This window comes from Balaenoptera borealis, assembly GCF_965194805.1.
Source record: "Balaenoptera borealis genome assembly, chromosome: 14".
NCBI lineage: Eukaryota > Metazoa > Chordata > Mammalia > Artiodactyla > Balaenopteridae > Balaenoptera > Balaenoptera borealis.
Window position 1 is genome coordinate 42,207,957 of NC_138875.1, and position 27,966 is coordinate 42,235,922.

The following is a 27,966-nucleotide window of genomic DNA, read 5'->3' on the forward strand; positions in this document are numbered from 1 at the left end:
ATTTAAAGCTCATGTTTCCTGATTTATTTTCATTTTGGATTATCTGTCCATCGGTGAAAGTGGGATGTTAAATTTCCCTACTATGATCATGTTACTGTCAATTTCCCCTTTTATGGCTGTTAGCATTTGGCTTATGTATTGAGGTGCTCCTATGTTGGGTGCATAAATGTTTACAATTGTTATATCTTCTTCTTGGATTGATCTCTTGATCATTAGGTAGTGTCCTTCTTTGTCTCTTCTAATAGTCCTTATTTTAAAGTCTATTTTGTCTGATATGAGAATTTCTACTCCAGCTTTCTTTGATTTCCATTTGCATGGAATATCTTTTTCCAACCCCTCACTTTCAGTCTGTATGTGTCTCTAGGTCTGAAGTGGGTCTCTTGTAGACAGCATATATACGGGCCTTGTTTTTGTATCCATTCAGCCAGCCTATGTCTTTTGGTTGGAGCATTTAGTCCATTCCTATTTAAGGTAATTTTCGATATGTATGTTCCTATTACCATTTTCTTAATTGTTTTGGATTTGTTATTGTAGGTCTTTTCCTTCTCTTGTGTTTCCTGCCTAGAGAAGTTCCTTTAGCATTTGTTGTAAAGCTGGCTTCGTGGTGCTGAATTTCGTAGATTTTGCTTGTCTGTAAAGATTTTAATTTCTCCTTCAAATCTGAATGAGATCCTTGCTGGGTAGAGTAATCTTGGTTGTAGGTTTTCCCCTTTCATCACTTTAAATATGTCCTGCCACTCCTTTCTGGCTTGCAGAGCTTCTGCTGAAAGATTAGCTGTTAACCTTATGGGGATTCCCTTGTATGTTATTTGTTGCTTTTCCCTGCTGCTCTTAATACTTTTTCTTTGTATTTAAATTTTGATAGTTTGATTAATACGTGTCTTGGCATGTTTCTCCTTGGATTTATCCTGTATGGGACTTTCTGCGCTTCCTGGAGTTGATTAATTATTTCCTTTCCCATATTAGGGAAGTTTTCTACTATAATCTCTTCAAATATTTTCTCAGTCCCTTTCTTTTTCTCTTCTTCCTCTGGGACCCCTATAATTCGAATATTGTTTCGTTTAATGTTGTCCCAGAAGTCTCTGAGTCTGTCCTCAATTCTTTTCATTCTTTTTTCTTTATTCTGCTCTGCAGTAGTTATTTCCAGTATTTTATCTTCCAGGTCACTTATCCATTCTTCTGCCTCAGTTATTCTGCTCTTGATTCCTTCTAGAGAATTTTTATTTTCATTTATTATGTTGTTCATCTTTGTTTGTTTACTCTTTAGTTCTTCTAGGTCCTTTTTAAACATTTGTTGTATTTTCTCCATTCTATTTCCAAGATTTTGGATCATCTTTATTGTCATTACTCTGAATTCCAAGGAGACTGCCTATTTCCTCTTCATTTGTTTGGTATGGTGGGTTTTTTACCATGCTCCTTCATCTGCTGCGTATTTCTCTGTCTTCTCATTTTGCTTAACTTACTGTGTTTGGGGTCTCTTTTCACAGGTTTCTTATCTGTAAGTCTAATTTTATTGCAATGAGAGCATGATGAGCAACAGGTTACATTGGGATGCAGAAGTTTCCCGCCTTTCCTCACCTTTCTTTGCCTGCTTCCAGGACACTTATCACCCAAAAGTTGTGGTTTCCTGTCAGTCTGGAGGTTCCTGCTTTTCTTTGTCTGCCCATGGACCCCTGCTGTTTACGAGATGCATGATTTCCTGCCACCTGGCCCCTGCCCCCATTTCTCTGCTCATATCTAGCTACCTGCCTGCTGTAACAAAGGCTCCATATGAATGTATAAGCCTTTCTGAAAAGTAGTGGCAAGCTGTAGAGAGGCAGAGGGAGAGTGCAAAGATGACGTCCCCAACCGACATTCCCTGAGAGCATCTCTGTAGCCTCTAAGATACATAGCAATCCTGAAGCCTGCTTCTCTGGCTGAAGCTTCAGGACAAATAAATAGGCCTCTTTCACAGAAAGACTGGGGGTGTGTTTCAGTCTGCTGTCTGTGCAGTGCCCTGGGGGTGGTACCTTGCCAACACTGTCCCTCTGATTGTTACAGTCTTGTGGGATCCAAGAATGCAACCCTCATGGCCTCCAGAATCAGGAGATCAATGAGCATCCCCTGTGTGAGTCACAAAAACCGTTGCACCAGACACAAAAAATGGGGTACCAGACACATGTGAGAGCTCCCCGCAAAAATATACTTGCTCTCTGGGTGCGGCAGAGGGAAAGCCTGAAGATATAGCCCCCACCTTCCAAGGTCTCTGGAAAGGTTTACAGTCAGCCCTTTGAAGCCTACCCCTCAGGCTACATTATGATAAGCTAATTGGCCTCTTTCACAGGGAGACTGAGCTCCTGAGTCTGTGGCCTCTTGCTGTGCCCTGGGGGTGGTAGCTACTTAAGAACATTTTCTTCATTGGCTGTAGTCTTGTGGGACCCACGAGCATAAGCCCCACTGGCCTTCAGAGCCAGGTGATGTAAAGATGTCCTCTGGCAGCAACTGCAAAACTCGGGGTGCCAGTGAAGGGTATAAGCTGCTTTCTGGCAGACACTGGCAACCTGGAATGAGGCAGGAGAGAGCGCAAAGATGGCGTTCATGGGCCTCCATTCCTTGAGAGCACCTGTGTAGGCCTCTAGATGTGCCAGATCAGGAGCCCGCCCTCAAGCCAAACTTCCTGAACAGGCAAATAGGTTTTCTTAGAAATGTTACCGAGCTCATTTTTGGCTGCTCGCTGCTCGAAAGCCAATACTCTACAGACAAGCAGCCGGACCTGAGTTTGGTAACAGATTTTGGCACCCATTGTGTGGCGAAGGTCCATATTCTGTAACTGCTTCATGCCGACATAGGGCACTGTATTCTCAGAGTGGGAGATGTCGACCTGGGTCTGCAGCATCTCTTTGCTGACAATTTTAGTTGCCTGCTTACATATACGGGTAGAACGAGCCGCAATCATTCTGATGCCCACAAAGATACATATTATTATGAGCAACAGTGTTAATCCCATTCTCTTGAGGCCAGTTCTTGGAATTGTGCTAGCAATAGATTCAGTACTGCTCAAGATGGAGCAGCTTATGTCATGGCTACCGTCTGCTCTTCACGCAGTCAGCTTTTTCCCTCTGGTGGCAGTTATAATATCTGTAAGACAACTCGGGAATATGCATCAGACACTGCTATTTATGTCCTTTAGGGGGGATTTAAAGATTGTGTGACTGTATTGTCCTAATAATGAAGTCCTGAGTCTGCCCTTTTGTGGCTCAGGGGAGGCATGGGAGACACCAACTTTTCTACAAACAAGAGGCAGCAGACATGGAGGGGCCTTTGTACTTGGGAGGGCCCCACAGGGTTGGGCTCAGTTTCAGAAAGACCAGGGGTGTGTTTCAGTCTGCCTTCTGTGCAGGGCCCTAGGGGTGGTAGTCAGCCAGGAACGGTCTCTCTGATTGCTACAGTCCCGTGGGACCCGAGAACACAAGGTCCCCTGGCCTCCAGAGCCAGGCACTCGAGGGGTATCCCCTGGGATGCTGCTGCAAAAACTGGGGCACCCGATGTGAGAACCCAGGGCATCAGACACGCATCAACGCTCCCCTCGGGGACATACTGGCACTGTGGAGCATGGCAGAGGGAAAGCACAAAAGTGACACCCACCAATGCCTCTGTCCCTCCAGTAGACACTTTGCGATTAGCAAATCAGTCTCCTTTCGGTATAGTCTGGGAACTTTTCAAACTGCTGCCTCTGCACTGTGGCCTGGGGCGAGGAAGTCTGCGTGCAAGCCCTTCAAGAGCATTCTTCAGTACAGCCCCTTGGGTCTGGTGGAAACCTCTATGGTTTTCAAAGCCAGCTGTCGGGGGGGGGCTTATATTTCAGGTGCTGGTCTTAAAAGTTGGGGTGGGCTACAAACCCTCACTCCTCAGGGAGAAGCTCTGGATCTGTGAGATCCCTCCTGATTGTGGGGGACCCCACTGGGTGTGGGGTTTTGGTGAGAGCACATCTCAGTCTCTCCTACTCACCTTGGCCCTTTTCTCATTGGATGTGAAGTGGTTGTTCAACTAGTTTTCAAGTCTTTTTCAGAGGGAATTGTTTCATATGTAGCTGTAGATTCAGTGTGTCCATGAGAGGAGGTGAGTTCAGGATCTTCCTATATCGCCGTCTTGGGACGCCTCCTTGTGAGAATAATGCTTTTTTCTTCTCCTTTGGCCATGCCACACAGAATGTGGGATCTTAGTTCCCTGACTGGGGATCAAACCAGTGCCCCCTGCAGTAGAAGCGTGGAATCTTAACCACTGGACCACCAGGGAACTCCCGAGAATAACGCTTTTATTTATTTATTTATTTATTTATTTATTTATTTATTTATTTTTGGCTGCATTGGGTCATTGTTGCTGCGTGCAGGCTTTCTCTAGTTGTGGCAAGTGGGGGCTACTCTTCATTGTGGTGCGCGGGCTTCTCATTGTGGTGACTTCTCTTTGTTGCAGAGCATGGGCTCTAGGCACATGGGCTTCAGTAGTTGTGGCACGCAGGCTCAGTAGTTGTGGCGCATGAGCTTAGTTGCTCCACAGCATGTGGGATCTTTCCAGACCAGGGCTCGAACCCGTGTCACCTGCATTGGCAGGCGGATTCTTAACCACTGCACCACCAGGGAAGTCCTGAGAATAATGCTTTTAAATGCATAAAGTACATAGAATTATAAAGTGAACCAATAATATTAAAAAATAGATACCAAAAAAATGTCTAAAATTTGTATCATAGTTTTGTATGTGCTTCTTGATGACTGCATTAAATAAAAAGATCTAACGTTGAGTCCAATAACTCCTTAAATTTCAAAGTAATGATAAACATAAGTGATATTTTAGGATCTGAAAAGCAAGATTTTGTGATAAAAAATATGTGTGATTTTATATTGGTGACAAAGTCATAGGTGCTGCACATAGCACTGTGGCTTTTTGCCTATAGTCATCATCGAAGGAAATGTTAAATTTAGATTCTCCAGCTGAAATTAACTAGTGAAAATGCAATGTATTTTTGTCCCCATCCAAGTTCATGGAACTCCTTTGAGGATAAAGGAGCTAACCTGAATATGTGTTCTACAATGAAACCGTGTTTGAACTTTGGAGTGAGTTGAACCTAGTATGAAGGAGGGGGAAAGTAGGTTTCCTCTTCAACATCTATTATTTGTAAGGTACTACACTAGAATTTTTAATGTACATCATGTCATTTCATTGTCAAAACAATGTTACATGTTAGTAATTACTTCCATATTTTTATAAATTAGGAATCTGAGACATTGAGAGGCAGAGTGATTAGTCCAAGTTCCTATGACTATGAGTTTTCCACCCAGGCTGTAGATCCAGGTCTGCCTCTACCCCAAAGGACGTACTTTCATCTAGGAATTACTCTGAGCTCGGGGCATTTGGGTAGAAAGCTTATCACCTCCACAAGTCTGTAATCTCCTTCATGCCAGGGTTCAAGTTGAAGTTGTCTCAGCATCCCGCACAAGCTCTGTCTCACTGTCACTTTAAGCCTATTACATTTTGATTTATAATCATTAAAATCACTGAATATCTTTAAAACACAAAATACATATCAAAATATTTTTAGACGCCTCTATTCTTGCCATATTTGTGGAATAGCAATATAGGAGTTGATGGAGGTGACTACAGGAGAATCTGATCTCTGGCAAGATCCTGAATAAACGTATCCTGTATTAGCTACTGAACAATATTCTGAATTCAAAGCCTTCCTGGAGTGCATCACCATGCCAGTGGATGTATTCTTGGTTATGAATTATATACAGAAGCTGTGCAGGGAACAGCATACAAATCTCTGAGTTAACGATAATCACACCCAAAATAAACAGACTAATTAACATTAACTATAATGAAAACACAACTACTGTTCAATGGTCCCGATTATGTAGTTTACTTAGTAAAGCACAGGCTTAGAAATTTCTTTAACTGAGAGAAGTAATGGGTGTTAATACTAAATCTTCCTTTTTTCCATTAAAGGCCTCTAGCATATTAATTGCATCATCAGCTCATTTATTGATTTTAATGCCTTGCAGCTTACTAAAAATGAAATTCTCTCTAGTTGCTTTAGGATTCCTTGAGATTTAATACATATATTTCTTGAGAGTTTAGACTAGAGAGGTTCCACTGGCCAGTTTTAATTTAAAAATACAGTACAATGAAAAAATAGCTTCACCAAATTACTTTTTGTTCAGTGGGGAAAAAATCCAGATAAATCAGACTTTCTTGCATTTACTTTACTAATGAGGAAATACAGTCCAAGCCAAATAAATCTCTTTTTGCTGAAATGGCAATTTGTTAGTGCTGGAAGTTTTATTTCTTATTGATTAAGTAATAGATATAAAGAGACTCATTACTCTTGAGTGCTCTGGCTTGAAGAATGTTAATATAAGACAACTTCAGAATGATTTTGAGTAATTCTAGGAATCCACCTACAAAGGACATCCATATTCTGTTTTGTTATTTGTTATTACTACAGACATTCTTAAAAAAAAAGAAGCAAGTGCAATAGACAAATACCAAAATTTTCAGTCTATTTTTAAAAATCCAGTTCAGCACTAGAAAATACATTGAAAAATACTTTTGTTTCCAATACTTTAAATTCTTCAAGCTTAATGCTTGGGTTTGTTCTCAAAAGGCACAGCATATTGGATTATTGAATCTTAAAGACTTGAAAACAGTGAAGTTTTCAAAGTCCGTCTTTGTGTGAGCAGCCGTCCCCAGATTCTGTAGTAATATTTACACGTACAGTGTGGGAACTCTTTCTGAACTCCTCCTAAAGTGACATTTTGAGGAACATTTCTATTTTTAGCTATTTGGCAGAGTACTTGACCGAGACCAAAAAGTATTAGTCATTCTTATTTTTATTGTGTTGCTGTGTGATTCAATGGCTTGACACAAAGCTATCTTTGTCACTGTTTGAAGAGTTCTGACTCTGCTTAGCGGTTTGATGGGACTTTAGTGAAGCCAAATTAACTAGTCCTGCTATATATTGTGTTTTCCAGTAGAATCCCACTGTATTACTGTGGGAAATAGACAAGGCCAGCTGTAGGTTTCAGAGATGACCAACCAAGGGCACTGACCTCAGCCTTTATGATTTAGAAACCTGTTACTATCAATTTATCCAAGCTTCTTCAGGGTGGAGGAGGCACCAGAATATGGGCTTAGGGGCCAGAGCCTGTAACTGGGCAAGAGTTCTAGTTCAGGCGGATAATAGTTTCTTTACCTAGATATATGTGTTTAAGCTCTTTGAACTCCATTTTCTTCAAGTGTGACAAGGGGAGAATGAGGCATACATTATGAGTCTGAGGTGAGGAAAAGCGATAATAGGTAAAAACCATCTGACGGAATGTCCAGCACATAGAAGGTTCTCCATAAAGAAAAGCAGTGTGGTAGCATGGCACAGTAGAAAGAGCCCTGAAATCGACTTTAATTTTCAAAGATAAAGCTGATACACAGAGTAGAGTAAAGGCTGGGGGTGGAGGGTAAATCCTAGAAGCAGAAAGAATTTTCTGCTGGACTCTGAAAGTCTAGGACAGCAACCTAACACAAAAGGCTGACTTACAAAGCAAAATGCTAGTTTGCTTATTTGTGATAAGGTCATTGTGATATTTAGACCTACCCCAGGTGATACTGATAGCCCCAACCTTTCCTAAAAATCAGTCACACAAATTATATGTGTAAATTTTCCAACTTAGGTTGGAAAATTGCACTGTCATTCTGTTTCTTTGTGAAGAGAAACAAGGATTGTGTTTCCTTGGACAGTTCAATGAATTGTGCATTTCTCAAGAGTCTGAAGGGCACTCAGGTATTATTGTCATGGGGACTTGATTTAAGAGTGATGGAGCAAATGATAGGTCAAAAAAAAAATAAGTGAAAGATGGACAGGCCCTCTGGAACTGGGTAATTGACATTCATTTTGCATCAGTTTTATTTTCCAGGTGAGTCTGTGTCAAGGGCCCACTCTCCCAGCTACGGTCTCAGACTGACAAAGCCATCTTTTCTTCCTCTCTGAGTTAACTAGATCAATTGTCATGCCCTGCTGGCATCCTGCACGTGTCTTTCTTGATCTATGTAAAATCATGAAGCAAGTGTCCTCTCTGGATGTAATGGATCGGTTACTCTCGATAATCACCTGGGATTTAGCACTGAGCTCACCAGTACCTTCCTCTCATACACAGTCACGGTTGGAAGCACACCCTACTAATTGGCACTGTTTTTTATATGTGGTCCAGAGACCACCAGCTTCAGAATCTTTTGAGTTGCTTGTTGAAAATATTGACTTTGGAGTTTAATTCAGACCTTTATAATCTCTTGGGATGGGTCCTAGGAATCTGTAACAGATCCACTGTTGGTGGTGGTGGTGATGGGAAGGCTCCTAGGATCCTTCCCTTCCTCTACAGCCAGAAGAATCTAGGAGACTCCCTGAGAGCCCACCGTGTGCTGGGGGTGGGATTTTCATGGGAAGAGCACAGTGCTGTTTCCACCAGGCTTGGCTCTGTCCCTGAAGACGCATCTCCCACGTGGCACATGCAGTAAATGGGCCCATACGACGTCCATCTCCACTCACGGAGCAGAAGAATCTGAAAACACAACTGGGTCCAAGAAAGAGGAAGGAGGGGAATCTGTGGGCTCACAACTGGCCTAACTCAGTTCACAGGGGCGGGACACTAGGCAGGGTTTAAAAGGTAACCAAACTTCAGAGAATCATAACGATGAGCATTTGCTAGAAAAGCAGTTTCTAATCTTTGATCTTGGTACCTCTTTACAGTCTTAAAAATTACTGAGGATCCCAAAAGCTTTTGTTTATGTTCAATCTATCAACGTTTGCTGTATTAGAAATCAAAACTGAGGAAGCTTAAAGGTATTAATTCATCAAAAAAATCCCAACTTATTATAAGTTATGATTAGCATATTTTTATTTGAAAAACTATATTTTTTCAAAGTAAAACAAATAGTGAGAATAGAGAAGTTATTTTACACTTTTACAAATATCATTAACGTTTGGCTCACTATAAGACAATTCTTGTAACTGCTTTTACAATCGATCTGCTGCAATATTTTGTTCTGTTTGAAGCATCTGAAGAAAACGTAGCCTCACAGAGACATGTAGTTCAAAAAGGGAGGAATATTTTAATAGTTTTTTAAGATAATTGTCAATATTCTTTTTTGATATGATTCCAAAAGTTAACAAGTGGTAGTTTTTAAAGCTTGGTTGTCATACGTTACATCCAACCATATCGAGGTACTCTGCTACATTAAAACTTACTAAAACCTTGAATAGATCTTTTACCCATGTATGATTTTGTAACTTTACACATGATATTTGGAAAATACTAGTTCACCTTAGTGTACAGATCTTCCAAATGTTGACACATTTTATTTTACAATGTGAAACAACTGTTGTATTAGTTTCTCAGAGGTGCTGTTACAAAGTATCACAAACTGGGTGACTTAAACAACAGAGATTTATTTTCTCATAGCTCTGGAGTCTAGAAGTCAGAAATCCTTCTGAAACCTGCAGGGGAGTCCTTCCTTGCCTCTTTCTACCTCTGATGGTTTGCCGGCAATCTCTGGCATTCGTTGCCTTGCAGATGCACCACTCCAATCCTGCATCTTCAGATGGCATCTTCCCTGTGTGTTCACATTGTCTTCACGTTGTCTTCCCTCTGCGTGTGTCTGTCTCTGTGTCCAAATTTCTCCTTTTTATAAAGACACTCATCATATTGGATTAAATGGCCTCATTTAAATTGGATTATTTCTGTAAAGATCCTATTTCCAAATAAGGCCACGTTCTGAGGTACTGGCGGTTAGGACTTTAACCTACCTTTTTTGAGGGATCCAATTCAAGCCCTAACAACTACAGTCATTAACATCGCCACAGAACTCACTCCAAAAAGTCTGCTGTTCTCATGGAGCAGCCGAGCTCACCTTGGTGAATACAAGTGTTCCAGAATTCTAATTTTTCCTTGGCAGATTGCATTCTATCTTTGGCAACAAATACTCATTTTCCTTGAAGTGACAGGCTCCCTTTGTTCATTTTTGAGAAAATGTCTGCCAAATACTTAAGTTTCTTTTTTTTTAATTAAATTTAATTTAATTTTTATACAGTAGGTTCTTATTAGTTATCCATTTTATACATATTAATTAGTGTATATATGTCAATCCCAATCTCCCAATTCATCCCACCCCCCTTTTCCTCCCTTGGTGTCCATACGTTTGTTCTCTACATCTGTGTCTCTATTTCCGCCTTACAAACAGGTTCATCTGTACCATTTTTCTAGATTCCACATATATGTGTTAATTTACAATATTTGTTTTTCTCTTTCTGACTTACTTCACTCTGTATGATAATCTCTAGGTCCAACCACGTCTCCACAAATGACCCAGTTTCATTCCTTTTTACGGCTGAGTAATATTCCATTGTATATATGTACAACACCTTTTTTATCCATTCCTCTGTTGATGGACATTTAGGTTGCTTCCATGTCCTGGCTATTGTAAATAGTGCTGCAATGAACATTGGGGTGCATGTGTCTTTCTGAATTATGGTTTTCTCCAGGTATGTGCCCAGGAGTGGGATTGCTGGATCATATGGTAGTTCTACTTCTAGTTTTTTAAGGAACCTCCATACTGTTCTCCATAGTGGCTGGATCAATTTACATTCCCACCAACAGTACAAGAGGGTTCCCTTTTCTCCACACCCTCTGCAGCATTTGTTGTTTGTAGATTTTCTGATCATGCCCACCTAAGTTTCAATAACCACAGTTTGTCTGTTATTTTTTCAGATGAAAATGGCGCTCCATGTAAAAAGAGCTAGTTCAGCTTTCAAGTCAATCACTTTTCTCTGTGACATCCTGTGTGAGTCAGGCTCCTGATTAAAAACCCATGTGTGATTTTTCAGGCCTGACCATAGGCTGTTACAAAGGCTTTGTCTGGCAGGCCTCCCATGGGCAGCTGACCTACCCACACCACCCTTGGTAAACAGCCGCTCACTGCAAACTCTGAACAGAGCTGCGTCGAGCACTCAGGCCCCCGTCTGTCACGCTCTTTGTACAATATTCCCTCTCCTAGCCCGGGCAGCTTCATTCCTCGATCTTGGGCAGAGGTTTTCCTGCCCAAGACCTCTGAGGCCCTGGGCAGAGGTCTTGGGCAGAGGTCTTCTGCCTTGGGCAGAGGTCTTCCTCAGGTGCCCGTGCTTATGGGGGAGGAGGGGAAACACTTGGAGAGCCCCCTCTCCCCACTCTGACTCAGTACCAGTACTTTTCCACACCGAGCCCGGGCCTGAGCCTTCCTTCCTGACTTCAGGGTCCATAAAATGGCCAGAGCCTTTCGTTCAGGGCTCCCTCCACAGTGAGATGGACCCAAGTGTCTGTGCTGATCTGCCTGACACTGGTGTGCCCTTCCACGGGGGAAAGCAGAACAGAGGGAGTCAGTATTTCTTCCTGTTTGAGCCCCTTGTTTATACCGCTCCCAGTAAGTGATTAACACTTTCATTTTTAGCTTGTTGCTTCGATGGGCTACTCGGACACACGACAGCTCATTTCCCTCTGTCTCGCAGCTCAGCTCAGCTCCGGACACTCAAAGGGCATCTCCTTGCAACTACTGTAATACTTTGGGTGGTAGCAAAAGTTCTCTAGGTGTGCTTCTCACTGAGTCATACAGAATATTAAAAAGCCGTGTGGGCTTCCCTAGTGGCGCAGTGGTTGAGAATCTACCTGCCAATGCAGGGGACACGGGTTCGAGCCCTGGTCTGGGAAGATCCCACATGCCGCGGAGCAACTAGGCCCGTGAGCCACAATTACTGAGCCTGCGCGTCTGGAGCCTGTGCTCCGCAACAAGAGAGGCCACGATAATGAGAGGCCCGCGCACCGCGGTGAAGAGTGGCCCCCGCTTGCCGCAACTGGAGAAAGCCCTCGCACAGAAACGAAGACCCAACACAGCCAAAAATAAATAAACCCAAAGTTTAAAAAAAAAAAAAAAAAAAAGCCGTGTACTCATGGATTGAGTATAATCACGTTTTAATATTTTTGACTTCACAATCAAGGGCATTCTTAAGTGAACCTGGTCTGCAAGAGAAGACCACGGTGACTGCTGGTACTGTTTGCTGCCTCTGCCTTGATTAGTTCTAAGGCAACAGAAGTTTTACCAACCATTGCTCTGGATCACCAGTGCAGATATCAACACGGTGAAAGAAACAACATGTTAGTGTTATTATGAAAATAGTTTTGACCTTGAGGACCCACTGAATGGGTTTCAGGGACTCCCACGATCTCTGTATCACACTTTGAGATCTACCTACAGTGTGAATATATTCTCTGAGCGACGTATCCTCCTTCTTAAGTAATCTAGCAGCATGGTATTACAGAAGCTGCTAGGAGATTTAAGGATTTGGAATTCAGGATCTCAGCTATCCTTCCATCTCTAATATCTGGTAAACTACCAGACTGAGCAAGCACGTATGTGCTATTCAACTTCAACTGCGAAAGCTACACATATTCAAGTGTATGATCAAAATCCCTGAACCAGGAGAGGGTCTGCTGTGGATTTGTCTTCCTTGAGCCAAAGCCAAAAAAAGAGAACTTATACTTCCTTTTTCTTGTGAACTAAGTTCCATGTAGAGAGAGCACAGCATCTGCTACAAGAGAGAGACTCTAGCGAGTATCTTTTACTGGCAAGGTTAAAGATGCTGGTTTTCCCAGAGACAACTGCAAAATCAGGGATCTCAAATGGCAGCTGAGTGTTTCCATTTGAAGTGTCTCCACTGCAAAATCCTTGGAAACCTGTGATGACAGTCGTAGCTAATGATCCACAATAAATGTGTACAATAAATATAGGCCTGAGAAAGAAATGGGAGAGATTTTTAGTCTTGCATTAATATTTGTAAAACGAACACATAGTCATTCCACCTGCTTCCTTACAATCCTCCAGGAGTGTTCGAGATGATAATCATACTTAACTGAGAACACAACACAAAATCCTGTCCACTCCAGCCCTGATGGTCTTTCCAATTTCATCTCTTCTGGGTTCCTGGCCTGGCTTCCCCTGTGCCAGCCAAACGGAGCACAGCAAGTCACATTCTCTTAAATTCCTGCATCATTACCTATCCTGTCCTTCTGCCTGTGCTGGCTGTCTTCCATTCCCCTGACCTCCTCAATTGGCCAAAATCTGAATCATCCTCCAGGACTCGGCTTATGCCCACTGAAAGTCTTTCTGGTGCCTGACATTTTGATTATCTCAGACATTTTGACATTCCAACTTTTCCAACACCAGCAACCAATTCTCTGATTCTCTGGACACAAACCCGGTGTCCTACGATTTAATTTGGTACTGACACTAACCACTTGGAATTAGCATCAGTTCCCACAAGTGAAAGGGCTCCATCCTGCAGACTTCCCCCACTTCAGACACCAGTTGTAAGCCCTGGGCTTACATTCTTCTGACTGAGCAGCTATCAATTAGGGATTCCCTTTACTGCTTCCTCAGTTTCAATAAATTGCTAAAATATTTCACAGAACTTAGGAAGGCACTTTACTTACGTTTCCTGGTTTATTATAGAGGATACAAATTAACAGCCAGGTGAAGACATGTCTAGGGCAAAGTCTGGACGGGTCCTGAGCGCCAGAATTCTGTCTGTGGATCTGGGGTGTGCCATCCTCCCTACACATAAATGTGTTTGCCAACTCTGAAGCTCTCTGAACCCCATTGTTTAGGATTTTTTATAGAGGTTTCATTACATAGGCATGATTGATAAAATTATTGTCCATTGGCGATTAACTCAATATTCAGTCCCTCTCATCTCCCCAGGTGTTGGGGCCAGAAAATTTCAAGCTCCTTCAACATCAAGGTTTGGTCTTTTGGTGATTAGCCAAAAACTATCTAAGGGCCTGCCAAGACTCACCTCATTAGAAAAAAAGATACTTTTATCACCCTTATTACTCAGGAAATTCCAAGGGTTTTAGGAGCTCTGTGCCAGGAACCAGGGACAAAAACCAAATATCTTTCTATGACACCAAAGACCCTAGAAGCCAGAGCATTATACTTCATCTGTATCAGTCATTCAATCCCTGCACTCAATCCATGCCCATATTTCCATATCTCAGATCGGAGCTCAGGGACGGGGTGACATTTAGACATGGGATGAAGTTCAAGGATATGGTGAAGGAGTCTATGGCTCTCATTGTTTGATAATTTTGAAAAGGTGAAAATTTAATTAAAAATTTTAGACTACAAAATATCCACAGTCTTTAATAGTTACATCTAAATTTCCTGCTTTATAGCTTAATTTCAGAGGCTGGCTTAGTAGTCATAGTAAGCACCCTGGGATACTTCTGTCACAGCACTTACTACACTTACTATATTAATTGCTCATTTATTTGTTTATTCCACGACTGGGTTTTAAGTAGGAAGTCTTCCCTTTCAATTTCTCCCCAAACTAGCAATAATTCACATTCCCTACTTTCTGCCCTATCCTCTGCTCCGTATAGAAATCTATCATAGCATCTGTAACAGATTATGGTGGTTGCTTATTTACAAGTTTCAAAATCTGATTGCTAGACCATAAGCCAATTGATGATTTGGACCACTATTTATTGGTCTTACGTTCCCAGTGCTTGACGTTCTGTCAACATTTATTGAATGTTGGAATCCATGAGTTCTCTGCTTCTCTAATGTCATCACCTCCAACTTGTCTTGACCTGTCACACAGTCAAGTAGCTCCCTACATATGTTTTCTATCTGCATTCCTGTAACATAAGTCCCATCTTTGTTTCTTGAGCACATGGACTACTACATCCTCAAACTCCCTAATAACTCTGTGCTTCTTGCTTGCCACATCACTAATTCCCTATTTCATCATATTATTCATTCAGCTCTGTGCATTAATTGCCTACTGCCAGACCTGTAACAGAAGCTCACCTGAATGGGCTTTTCTCCATTGATTTCTGCTGTAGGTTATCTCTAATATTGAAGGTCTTGGAGAAGCTGTACATTTGGATGACACGAAATCTGAAATAAATACACAACTACATCCACCTGGAGCATCCACAGACTCTTCTATGTAGAATTATAACAGTTTCTTTGTCTCTCTAATGGTAGTAAAGATTAGGACGAAATGAATAAACATCCAAAGGTAATATAACAACCACAGTGTATTTCTGATAAAAAATTGAATAGTTTGTACAAAATAATCATTGCACTTCCTCATATCAAGGTTAATTATAAAGTCAAAGTAACAATGACTATAAGATTATGTCTAAATAACATGAATGGATAATTTTTTCTTAAGTGAGACTTGCTCACTTTTGTTCCTTCAATATTTATTTATTATCTGCTACATTCCAGGTGTTGTTTTAGCAGTCAAGCACTTTTCTTGCCCTCCTGGAGTTCATGGTATGGATGACTAAACACACTGTATATAAAACTCATTACATTACATAGTGCAAAAATGGCCAGAATATTTATTCACATATTCATTCAGAATATATTGTTTGAACCTGTAGTATGTGCCAGACCCTGTCATGATTTTAAGTTATGTGGGTTTTCAATATTTGATTAGTCATCTCTGTTAAATCTCTTCATTCTTTTTTATTAATACCTTCAAAAATAATTTAAAATGACTGAAATGGTGAAGTCTTAGTAAATAAGTAACAATGAGTTTAAAAGATGGGTTATATTTCATTAAGAGAAATTTTAGCTCTTCATACATTCTGTAAGGGAGAAAATGGTCACACTGAAGAACTATTCAATTCTGCTATCTAAAAGGGGACCACAATAGCATTGTCTATGAGTCCTAGAAAAAGAAAATTATTTTAAGTGGATCCTTCGAAATGTGAAAAGGGAGGTTTACTTGTTTAAATGAGGTATTATTGCAATGGACTTCAGAAGAGTTAGCTAGTCTGACATGAGGAGAAATGTTTAAATTACATGATTTTCCAATAAAGATTATAATCTACCATGCTCTCAGCATGAAAGTATCTGAGTGGTACAAACAAAATTAAGGATGGTTTCAAATCAGGTGATGATAGTGCGTGGGTATGGCTATGAGCTGTCATTTCCTTATAGAACAAAATAAAAAGCTTATTTTTTTGATGTATGTACTTATTTCTTGCATCAAAGGAGAGTTCTGGTAGGAAAATAATGGCTATTTTTGCTTCCAGTAACAAAGGACAGCTTTATTTTTTTTAATTTATTTTATTTTATTTATTTATTTTTGGCTGCGTTGTGTCTTTGTTGCTGTGCGTGGGCTTTCTCTAGTTGCGGTGAGTAGGGTCTACTCTTCGTTGCGGTGAGCGGGCTTCTCATTGCGGTGGCTTCTCTTGTTGCAGAGCACGGCTCTAGGTAGCATGGGCTCCAGTAGTTGTGGGTCATGGGCTCTAGAGCACAGGCTCAGTAGTTGTAGTGCACAGGCTTACTTGCTCTGCGGCATGTGGGATTTTCCCAGACCAGGGCTCGAACCTGCATCCCCTGCATTTGCAGGCAGATTCTTAACCACTGCGCCACTAGGGAAGCCCCAAAGGGCAGCTTTAAAGTAAAGAAGTGACAACTGGCTTGATAACTCAGAATCAAAAAGAATTACCAAGACCCAACACAGCCAAAAATAAATAAATAAATAAATTTATTAAAAAAACAAAAAAGAATTACCTTTGCGTGAAATATCCAGAGGTTCAGAATTGGAAACCTGAAAGCTAGTGCCAGCATTGTCTGGTGAAACTGGAGGCATCTGAGCCTTAAAGCAGGGGAGACATCTAATGGCATTTCTCACTACAGACAAAGAAAAACAGAGTAAGTCCTACATTGTATGGAATATATATTTTTAATTAAACGAGGTATTGGAAAATTGAAACTGCTCTCAAGTTTGAAGCCATAAGATTTGTGAGAGTACCATATTCAAGAAGATTTCCTAGACATGGAAGAAAATAGAACATTACTTCTAAGGAGTATCTAATTGACACCCTGGAGTAATTTAGTTTTAAATGGGAATTGTTAATTTGAGGTTCAATATTCCCATTTTGATAAACAATAGCCTTACCCACTAAAAGTCATGATTTTATGATTTTTAAAATAATTTTATAACAAAAGTCAGTGATCAAAAAGGAAAATAAAAGTTTTATAGTGTTCTTTAAACATTTTGACCTACTTGATTTCAGAAACCAAAGAATAGAGTTGCTTTTTAATGCTTTTGTATTTATGCATAATATTGTATTCATTTCTGCCTTCTTAGCTGCTCCAATTTCATTGCCTCTGGGTATATTAACTGAAAAGATTAAAAACATAAATTATCATAACGAATAAAATGCTTCCATAGACAATGTAAGAGAAAAACTATAATTTTATGGGGACGTGGTTTACACTGACCATGCTAATTGCTACTCTGACCAAAATTACATTTTCCTTGGGTGGGCATGTATTTTGTAACTCAGGAAAATAAAAACTTCAGAGGTCTTTGACCCAACCCATTACTTAATTATTCATAACCATCATAATAGCTTATATATTTTTCTTTTTCCATTTATTTGAATCGGGATTTAAATAAAGCATATTTTGGGGCTGGTCGACATGCCTCTCTAGACTTTCCTGTAGTCTGGATTGTGCAGATTGTGTCCTTGTGGAATTGTTTAACATGTTGCTCTGTGTTGTAAATTTCCTGTAAATTAAAAGTAGCTCCAGAGGTCTGATCAGATTCAGGTTGGAGTGCCTTGGTAAGATAGTGAATTTTTCCATCAGGAGTCACTCATGTCTGGCTATTTCTCTTTTGATGATGTCAGAAACCATTGACACTTAGTGCCTAAGTCCAACTGGGGGTTTAGAAAATGGTGACATTCCAATATTATCAAACTATCATTTTTTTCTGGTCTTCTTTTACTTGGGATACTTTTATACATATTTATTCTTTTTATCTCTTATTTGGTTTTGCCTGGTGGTATAGTTCACATAGCATACACAGGATAAATGCCTGGTATTGTTCCCTTTATCTACCAATGTTCAAGATAATGAATTGATTCTTCATCATTCTCCAAGGGTGACTGATTAGGTTTTTTTTTTAAACACTCTTATGAACTCATGAACTTAACCATACCTGGTTTCTCCATCCACAGTAATTATTATCATTTTTAAAGCTAAACATGGCCCATATTTGGCCAGTTTGTACCTCGTTAAGCTGACCCCTAAGTCCTATTGACACGACCTTAGTATTTGTCCTTCATAACTGATATGGCAAGATTCTTTGGATTTATTTTATACTTCGCCTATTGCAAATCTGGAATTAGCCATTTCTCTAAGGATCTGTTCCTTTTAGTGATGTACTTGGAGACCACAATCTGGGTGCTAAGGGTACTCATTGCTACTGGGTTCATCATTGTTTTCAACTTTTTTATGTAATAAAGTGAGGAAATATACAAAAATATATATACAAGTATAGATAGATATTAATATGAACAGGTATGTATATGCTATCATGAATTCTATTGATACATCCAACTCAGTTTCAGGACTACCATTTTTTTTCCCTGTTGTTGTTTATGTTTTCTTATACTTTTTTAATTTTAAAATTTTATTTTATTTTTGCCTAACATCTTCTATATGCACCTCTTATGCCCCCCACAATAAGAATAAAGAATTCTGGTTTACAACCACACCAGGAATATCACTAGAATATCACATAATTACTCAATTAGTTTATTCCACATCCACATATAACTGTTCCAGAATAACAATACCAGCCTGCCAACTATCAACACTACTGCCAACAATATGATTAATGGAAAGAGTTTAAGATCCTGTTTTCTTTTAACATTTTTTTATCCTTAAATTATATCTCAATAAGCAGTGAAATTACTGTGTTTTAATGTCACTTGGAACAGTTCCTTTCTATGTGATTGTGCCACCAACAGGATACTCATTTAGTTTTATTTTCTTTCTTTTCTGTTTTTGAGGATTTAAAATTTTTTAAATTTTATTTTCTAAGGGCCAAATTTAATCCTTACAGTTTTTTCAGGGGAGGGGCAAGTTAAAGAGAGAAGTCAGGGGTAAAGAAAAATCTAGGTTCAGAGAAATCTAGTAAGTCATCCCAGTCAAACAGCTAGAATTTAAACCTACATTTCTGCAGAAGTCCAACGTTTTAAGACCATATTACCATGACGACTTTGAATAAATTTCATGCTAGTCTAAATGAACTATCAAGTTATAATCAGTAAGTTATTTTCTGATTTTGAGTATATTTATTGCTGAATGTTTAAGTAAAGGAAAAATGAATTTTTGCTTCCACTCTAGTGACAAAATCATTTTGTAAAATTATGCAGATATTATATATTTGTTGTTTTAATTTTGGATTTATAGCAGACATGTTTGTAGGAATATGTCTTTACCATCAGTCCCTTTATGTGTAAAGAGGTACCAACATTCGTTCATTTACTTATTTAGCAACTATTTATTGCATTTCTACTGTGCTAGGTAATATGGTAGTTATTGATAGAGGACAATAATAAGATGCTTTCTACTCTCAAGGAGATTGCACTCTAGAGCCGTGAACAAACAGTTTAGTTGGGATTAACATATACACACCACTATATATAAAATAGATAAACAACCAGGACCTACTGTATAGCACAGGGAACTATATTCAATATCTTGTAATAACCTATAATGGAAAAGAATCTGAAAAAGAACTATATATATATATAACTGAATTGCTTTGCTGTACACCTGAAACTACCACAACATTGTAAATTAATTACACTTCAATTAAAAAAAATGGTTAAAATAAAGAAAAGGTCACCAGGTTGGAGGATGAGAGGAATGAGATATTTTCTGTGTAAAAGAGTAGAGAGGGTTAATATTTTGAAACACTATCTTCTGTGTATTTCTGTCTCTGTGACTGACTCCTTTTCCCCTGAAGGCTTTCCAACATTAAAATCAGATTTTGAAATAATAAAAAGTCTCCATATATTAATGTTCTTAAAATTAATGTTAAAATGGGCTTTCCTAACTTATTACAATTAAAGTTGAATTACTTTAAAGAAAAGCATTGCTGTCCTATTTTAGTTTTTAAATACATAGAAGAAAAAAAAAAGCAGGATTTGCTTATAAAGCACAAAATAAATATGATTTTGGAAATGTTCATTTAATTTCATCACTTATGACAAGGCTGAAGAGACTACTGTGATAAAATTTACTCTATGATACCGTATCATTCATGGTGTCATTGTGTAAGAAAGACACATTTGTTTTACTATCTTCTTTACATTCTGTACATTTTCTATCATTGTGCAAAAGTTATTATTGAAAGTCTAAAATCATAATTATTTGTTGCAATAAGTATGTGACTGTCAAAACCAACATGTCTCAGTAATTGACTAAACCTATGTTCTAGGAAAGTAACATTTGTTCATATGTTTGTGTGTATGTAAATCTTAAACTTTTATGGGCTCTAACATATTGTGCTTTGGACATTTTGAATTAATGTAAATACATGTAGTCTTAAAAAAAGACTTTAAGATTTATTACCCAGAAAAGGGAGAAAACAACTCAAGAAGAATGAAGAATCAGTTTTTTTGAGTTTCATCATGTATTTTTTTGGTAAGGCCATAGCAGGCAGTGTCTTAAAAGCAATTCTGAATTGCAAGAGGCAAACACTTGAGAAGAAAAAGTGCTTTGGAATGTTAAGGACTTTTCTTTGCATGTCAAGTATAAAGTCTGGCTGAATCAGGGCATTGAGTTCCATATCTTAAATCACAGAGAAGAGAATAATGTGTAACAACAAAAAATATTTTTCCACTATTCAGAGAGCAGATTCTGAATTGGGTTGAAGTCTGAAGAACACTGCTAAGGATGGAAAGAACATTTTAGATCAGTGTAAGAGTTCTGATACCATCCTCTAGTGTCTGAGAGGGGGAGGCTTGGAGAAGGAAGGGCAATAGAAGTCCTAGATAGGTTTGGAGACATGAATTCTGGGGAGAGGCAATATTGCAGCCTTCCCTCGTGATGGCAGAGCAGAGGTGCTGAGGATGGAGAGATGTCCTTCATTCCTGTGAGACATAATGGAGATCAAAAAATTCCACCGGGCCAATGCAGGGTGCAGAAGATAGCTGAGAATTAAGAGCCACTCTGCCTCTTGGGGATTCCTCTAAGAAATAGTAATAAGAGATGCGATAGGGGCTGAATCAGCAGGAAAGACCTTTAAGTGCTAGCCTCCAACACAATGACCACCATATTTTATGCAGAGAAAGCAGAAATTCTGAGTGTAGTTAGGGTCATCAGTAGAGCAAGCTGAGGGCAACCACCAAGATGAGGAGAGAAAATCCTCCCATCACCAGAGACGAGCAATAGAGGATGCCACTGGGACCAGATGCCCCTTTCTAAATATGAGGAGAGCATGTATCACTCTGGTGACAAGAGAAAGAGAAAGGTGATGGCTGAGAATTCTAGAAGTTTTCTAAAGCCTGAAATCTCCTTCCTAAGGCCCTTTCCTTAAAAGTAGATACTTTCCAGGGTTCCCATCCGACCTTTTTGTCTCCTTACTTGTAAACTCCTCCTGGCTGATCCCATTTAGGCCCATCCTACAGTCCCACCCTTCCTGCACTAATGATGCCCAAATCCCTCTCTCTAGACCAGACAGCTTTTAAATTCAGACCCATGTATACCCTCAACCTGTCCAAAAGGAAAGTCATCTTTGCCTCTAGATCTGTTTCTCATCTCAGTGTATGACACCTCCTTATACCGAGGTGTCCAGACTTCTGGCCTTATACCCTCTCCCTGCATCATCAGCCAGTCAGTCACTACTCTTAACACTTTCACACATTCCCACTCTTGTCCACCCCCTTTGCCACTACCTCAGTTCAGGCCAGATCTAAGGTCATGTCTCATCCACATTATTAAACAGTCTAATTGTAATATAAAACAGTCTTGTTTTAAGCCTTGCTTTTTACCCAGTATTCCCTAAACCATAGTCAGAGTGGTATTTTGCAAATTCAGTTCTGATTAAGTTACTTGTGACTTAAACCTTCTCTGTTTTCAACAACTCCAGTTCCTCTCAGGACTAACTTTAAACTCTTTAGCTTGATAAACAAGTCTTTGCATGATATGGTCCCAAGTAACTTTCCAATCTTATTGTCCTATTCACCACCTTAAACTATGAGCCCCAAGTGTATGGACTAGCATCTGTATTATTTCAGAAGCCCTTGGCTTTCTGAATATGCGATTTCAATTACCTGAAGCATTCCCCTAATCACCCTTCCCCACACTCACAAATAAGTGCCTCAGTTTCCCATCACTGAGTCTTGCTTGATCTTTCCCATGAATGATTTTCTTGTTGTTGTTTTGTTTTGTTTTTTGTTTGCATTCTGTATTTCATCATTTTAACACATCAATTTGAATGAGCATCTCTGGGATAGAGTCTGGGACATATTGTGTATATATATATATATATACATATATGTATATATATATATATATATATGTATATATATATAGTTTTCCTAAATGATAAAAAAAAGGGAAAACGGTTTAGCCCTTGTCTTGTGTTAACGGCACCACCAATCATCTTGAAACCAAATCAGAAACCAAAGTCTCCTCTTTCGTTCACCCTTTATATTGAGTTCATCATGAAGCTTTATTAATTCTCCATATGGATGTGGCTAATACCTGACATATATTTGCACATAATTCAATATTAGTTGGATAAATATTACTCCAGAGTGGGTGAAGATTTTATTTCATTGATGAAGATAAGAAACCTGGAAAAAAGAGAAGGTGTTTTTCTATATTACCTTGAATCTTTATTTAACTCATTTTTATAAGCTATAGAGAAAATCAATGTTCTTCAATGGGTTGCTTCACCTTTAAACCTGGATTTTCTTTGCATGGTTGACCCTCAGTAACTTTGATTACTACAGTGTTATCACCACCATATGAAAAAAAATAGTTAATTATGTCAGGGGATAGCTGATATAGGATAACTCTGAAACATTCCTTTAAAAAAAAAAAAAAGAAAGTTAGTTCATTTATTTTATTTTATTTTATTTTATTTTATTTTATTTTATTGGGATATAGTTGTTTTACAATATTGTGTTGGTTTCTACTGTACAGCAAAGTGGAGTTCCCTGTGCTATTCAGCAGGTTCTCATAGTTATCTATTTTATACATATTAATTAGTGTATATATGTCAATCCCAATCTCCCAATTCCTCCCACCCCCCCTTTCCTCCCTTGGTGTCCATACGTTTGTTCTCTACATCTGTGTCTCTATCTCTGCCTTGCAAACAGGTTCCTCTGTACCATTTTTCTAGATTCCACATATGTGCGTTAATATACGATATTTGTTTTTCTCTTTCTGACTTACTTCACTCTGTATGACAGTCTCTAGGTCCATCCACCTATCTACAAATGACCCAATTTCATTCCTTTTTATGGCTGAGAAATATTCCATTGTATATATGTACCACACCTTTTTTGTCCATTCCTCTGTTGATGGACATTTAGGTTGCTTCCATGTCCAGGCTATTGTAAGTAGTGCTGCTATGAACATTGGGGTGAATGTGTCTTTTTGAGTTATGGTTTTCTCAGGGTATATGCCCAGGAGTGGGATTGCTGGGTCATATGGTAATTCTATTTTTAGTTTTTTAAGGAACCTCCATACTGTTCCCTATTGTGGCTGTATCAATTTACATTCCCACCAACGGTGCAAGAGGGTTCCCTTTTCTCCAAACCCTCTCCAGCATTTATTGTTTGTAGATTTTTTGATGATGGCCATTCTGACCAGTGTTAGGTGATACCTCATTGTAGTTTTGATTTGCATTTCTCTAATAATTAGTGGTGTTGAGCAGCTTTTCATGTGCCTCTTGGCCATCTGTATGTCATGATACTATACAGATAAAATCCTAAAGATGCCACCAGAAAACTACTAGAGCTAATCAATGAATTTGGTAAAGTTGCAGGATACAAAATTAATGCACAGAAATCTCTTGCACTCCTGTATACTAACAATGAAAAATCAGAAAGAGAAATTAAGGAAACAATCCCATTCACCATTGCAACAAAAAGAATAAAATACCTAGCAATAAACCTACCTAAGGAGGTAAAAGACCTTTACTCAGAAAACTATAAAACACTGGTGAAAGAAATCAAAGATGACACAGATGGAGAGATATACCATGTTCTTGGATTGGAAGAATCAATATTGTGAAAATTACTATACTACAATCTACAGATTCAGTGCAATTCCTATCAAATTATCAATGGCATTTTTCACACAGCTAGAACAAAAAATCTTAAAATTTGTATGGAGACACAAAAGACCCTGAATAGCCAAAGCAATTTGAGAAAAAAAAAAAAAAAAAAATGGAGCTGGAGGAATCAGGCTCCCTGTCTTCAGACTATACTACAAATCTACAGTAATCAAGACAGTATGGTACTGGCACAAAAACAAAAATATAGATCAATGGAACAAGATAGAAAGCCCATAGATAAACCCACACACCTATGGTCAACTAATCTATGACAAAGGAGGCAAGAATATACAATGGAAAAAGACAGTCTCTTCAATAAGTGGTGCTAGGAAAACTGGACAGCTACATGTAAAAGAATGAAATTAGAACACTCCCTAGCACCATGCACAAAAATAAACTCAAAATGGATTAAAGACCTAAGTGTAAGACCGGACACTATAAAACCCTTAGAGGAAAACATAGGAAGAACACTCTTCGACATAAATCACAGCAAGATCTTTTTTGACCCACTTTCTAGAGTAATGGGAATAAAAACAAAAATAAACTAATGGGACCTAATGAAACTTAAAAGCTTCTGCACAGCAAAGGAAACGATAAACAAGACAAACAGACAACCGTCAAAATGGGAGAAAATAATTGCAAACGAATCAACAGACAAAGGATTAATCTCCAAAATATCCAAACATCCCCTTTTGATCTTACTATAATTGTTCCAGCTCAGACTTTCGCCATCACAGCAGTAGCCCTTTAACAGTTCCCTTTGTTTCTAGTTTTGCTCTTCAAACTACTAAAATGGAAATCTAATATTATTGCTATACCATTTAAAACTATCCTGCTTCACTAGCTCTCCATCACCTATTGCCTACATGCATGACATCAAGGAAGGAAGACCCTCATTATTTCTTTTGCTTCCCTCGTGTGTCTCACTATTTCCTAAAGGCTTTCTGCTCCAGTCCTGTAAACCAGGACACTGTACTTTCTGTAAAGAGTCAGATAGTAAATATTTTAGGCTTTGTGGACAAAAGGTCTTTGTCACGACTATTCAACTCTGCCATTGTAGCACAAAAGCAGCCATTGACAATACATAAAGGAATAGGCATGGAAGTATTCCCATAAAACTTCTTTTATGAACACTGAAATTTTAATTATATGTAATTTTCATGCGCTATGAAATATTCTTCTTTGATTTTTTTCCCCCAACCATTTAAGAGTTTAAAAAGCATTCTTAGCTCACAGGCTGCATGAAAACAGGTGGTGGATTTGGCCCATAAAGAATAGTTTGCCCACCCTTGCACTAAGCCATTCTAAGAACATTGAATGTGCCATGAGTTTTCTGGCACATTTTTTCTTTGCTTGATGTGGTCCTACTGTTTAGACAGGAAAACTTTAACCTAAGTGAAGCTCAAAGAGAAGCTAAGCTTCATCAGCATCTTCTGTGAGGTGTTCCCTAATCCTTATACTCCAAAATGGGGAGAGGTTAATTACATCTTCTTTTATGTTCTTTAAATATCTATAGCACTTTTCATGCTTTATTGCAACTATTTATTTGTGTATCTATCTCCACCACTCATTGAGAGTAATGGATTGTGTTTTATCTATTTTTGAATTTCTGGCTCCTTGGCATATAAAGCCACTTAACATTTTTGTTTTATGGAGTCATCAAGGAAAAGGACAGCTGGAGACTGAGTCCTATTTTGTACATAATCAACTGATGAGCAGAAAAATTTCAATATGTGCCATGAGAGAAGTGTTTGGATGAGAACAGAAAATAATCCAAATGAGAGATAAAATTTTGGGTATCTAAAATAAAGTTGACTAGAAAGTACATTAAAGTATATATTCCTTTTAAATTACAGGGGGAAAATGCTTTGGAAGTTAAAATAAAAACAAAAGTTCTCTTCAGTTAAACAAGATGTGACTCTTTATGCTTTACCTTTTCTTGCATTTTATAGTTCATCAAAAACACATCAGTTTTTGAAACTTCTGTAGGTAACAGAAATAAAAAAGTACATACAACCCCTTTTGTCTAGAGTTAAATTTTCATATTATCCAGTTAGAAAAGTCATTTCTCATTTTATGAATTGAGTATTTTAAATGAATCTGACAAGGAAGATAAGTGTCCAGAGACTTTCTGTGTCACTTTTTCATGGAGATGATTCTCAATATATAATTTGGAATATAACATATGTAATTATGTATGGAATTTTGCAGCCTGTCAGGCAGATTGTCACAAAAAAAGTTTGTAAAATATGTATGCTAAAGGTAGATACCTGTTATTACAGCAGCAAGCAGAGGGCCATGAGTAAATGAGCACCAACCCAATGAAATTATTTATAAGTAAAACATCTGAGAGATTTTTTTCTTCTTCATAACATGTGTATAATGTGACAAACTTTCTCCTTATTTAGAGTTTTTCTTTTTTCCAAAATTTTAGTGGAAGAAATGGAATTTTCAAAAATGAAATGGATTGGGACTTACCTGGTGGTCCAGTGGTTAAGACTCCATACTTCCACTGCACGGGACGAGGGTTCAATCCCTGATTGGGGAACTAAGATCCCGCATGCCATGTGGTGCAGCCAAAAAGTAAAAAAAAAAAAAAAAAAAGAAAGAAAAAAGAAGAAATGGATTTTGGCTGAGGGTGGGCACTGAGATCAATGGGACCTTGTTTTGTATTGAGCGTATCTGATGGATATTGCCTCACCTAGAGACCTAACTTACAAAATATATTCCTTTCCCTGATTTACAAGTTTTTTGAGGACAATGAGTAGGTCTTTTAAAATCCTTTCTCCTCCATGCCAAATATCTAACATGGTAGAATGGAATCTCCTTGTAAAATGTAGCAGGTTGGTGTGGGCATGAGGGTTTATGTTCTAAAGTTCACATATAAAGCAAAACTTGAACCTGTGAAAATGCTCTTAAAATATCTTACATCAGTAATAAAAGAAAACAGAAGTCAGGTATAACAACTTTCAATAATTCCAGCCCAGTTAGATTTTCCTGAAGCTTTGAAACAGATGATAGGTTTCAGAACAGATGAAGTACTTTGCTTGCATTTTAGGGGCCAAGTTGAACCCCCTTAAATGCACCCCATGTGTTTATATGCTATGACGATATTTAATGTTTAATATATAGAGCTGAATTTCTGTAACTTAAATATGTTTACAGTGTGATCTTATACATGACAGGGGCTCAATGATTATTTGTTGAATAATTGATGGAATGGGCAAATTAAAATATTACTTTTTTTCTAGAAGATAACAGATAAGTATTGTACAAAAATTCCTTAATACTCTTGTCAGTCTTCTCTCTAGAGCAGGGAATTTATGACAAGGTCAGTTCGTACTCTTTACAGAAAAGGTTGAAGTATTTGACTGGAAGTCAGGTATTATTCTGCAACTCAGGAAAACTAGGGGTCCAGTCCTCTTGAGTTCTGACTGTTAATATCAGCTACAGATATGATCTTAGTTCTGCTGTCAGTTTTACAGTTGAGAGATCTCTAAATGTGCATAGCTATTCTGGTCAAATCCCATTTGTTATTCCAGCCTTATGGGAAGTGATGTTTTTACAGCTTTGCTAAGATGCCCATGCCCATCAGTGGGTACCAGAGCTACACTTGTTAATAATGCTTGGAAAATCTGACTTATTCAGAATCCAATGCAATACAGTTGGCATGATGCCATAACCTAAAATGGTCTTGTTAAAGGAATCCAGAAACATAATTTGAAATATTAATAACTACCAAT

The 27,966-nt window shown here is 38.6% G+C and overlaps 1 long non-coding RNA gene across 1 annotated transcript; it reads left to right on the forward strand.

The window, feature by feature from the left end:
* The first annotated feature begins 2,119 nt into the window (after window positions 1-2,119).
* Window positions 2,120-26,936, forward strand: LOC309610905. Its single transcript, XR_014234223.1, has 2 exons — window positions 2,120-22,434; window positions 22,471-26,936. It is a non-coding gene; the product is annotated as an uncharacterized lncRNA (long non-coding RNA).
* The last annotated feature ends 1,030 nt before the right edge of the window (window positions 26,937-27,966 follow it).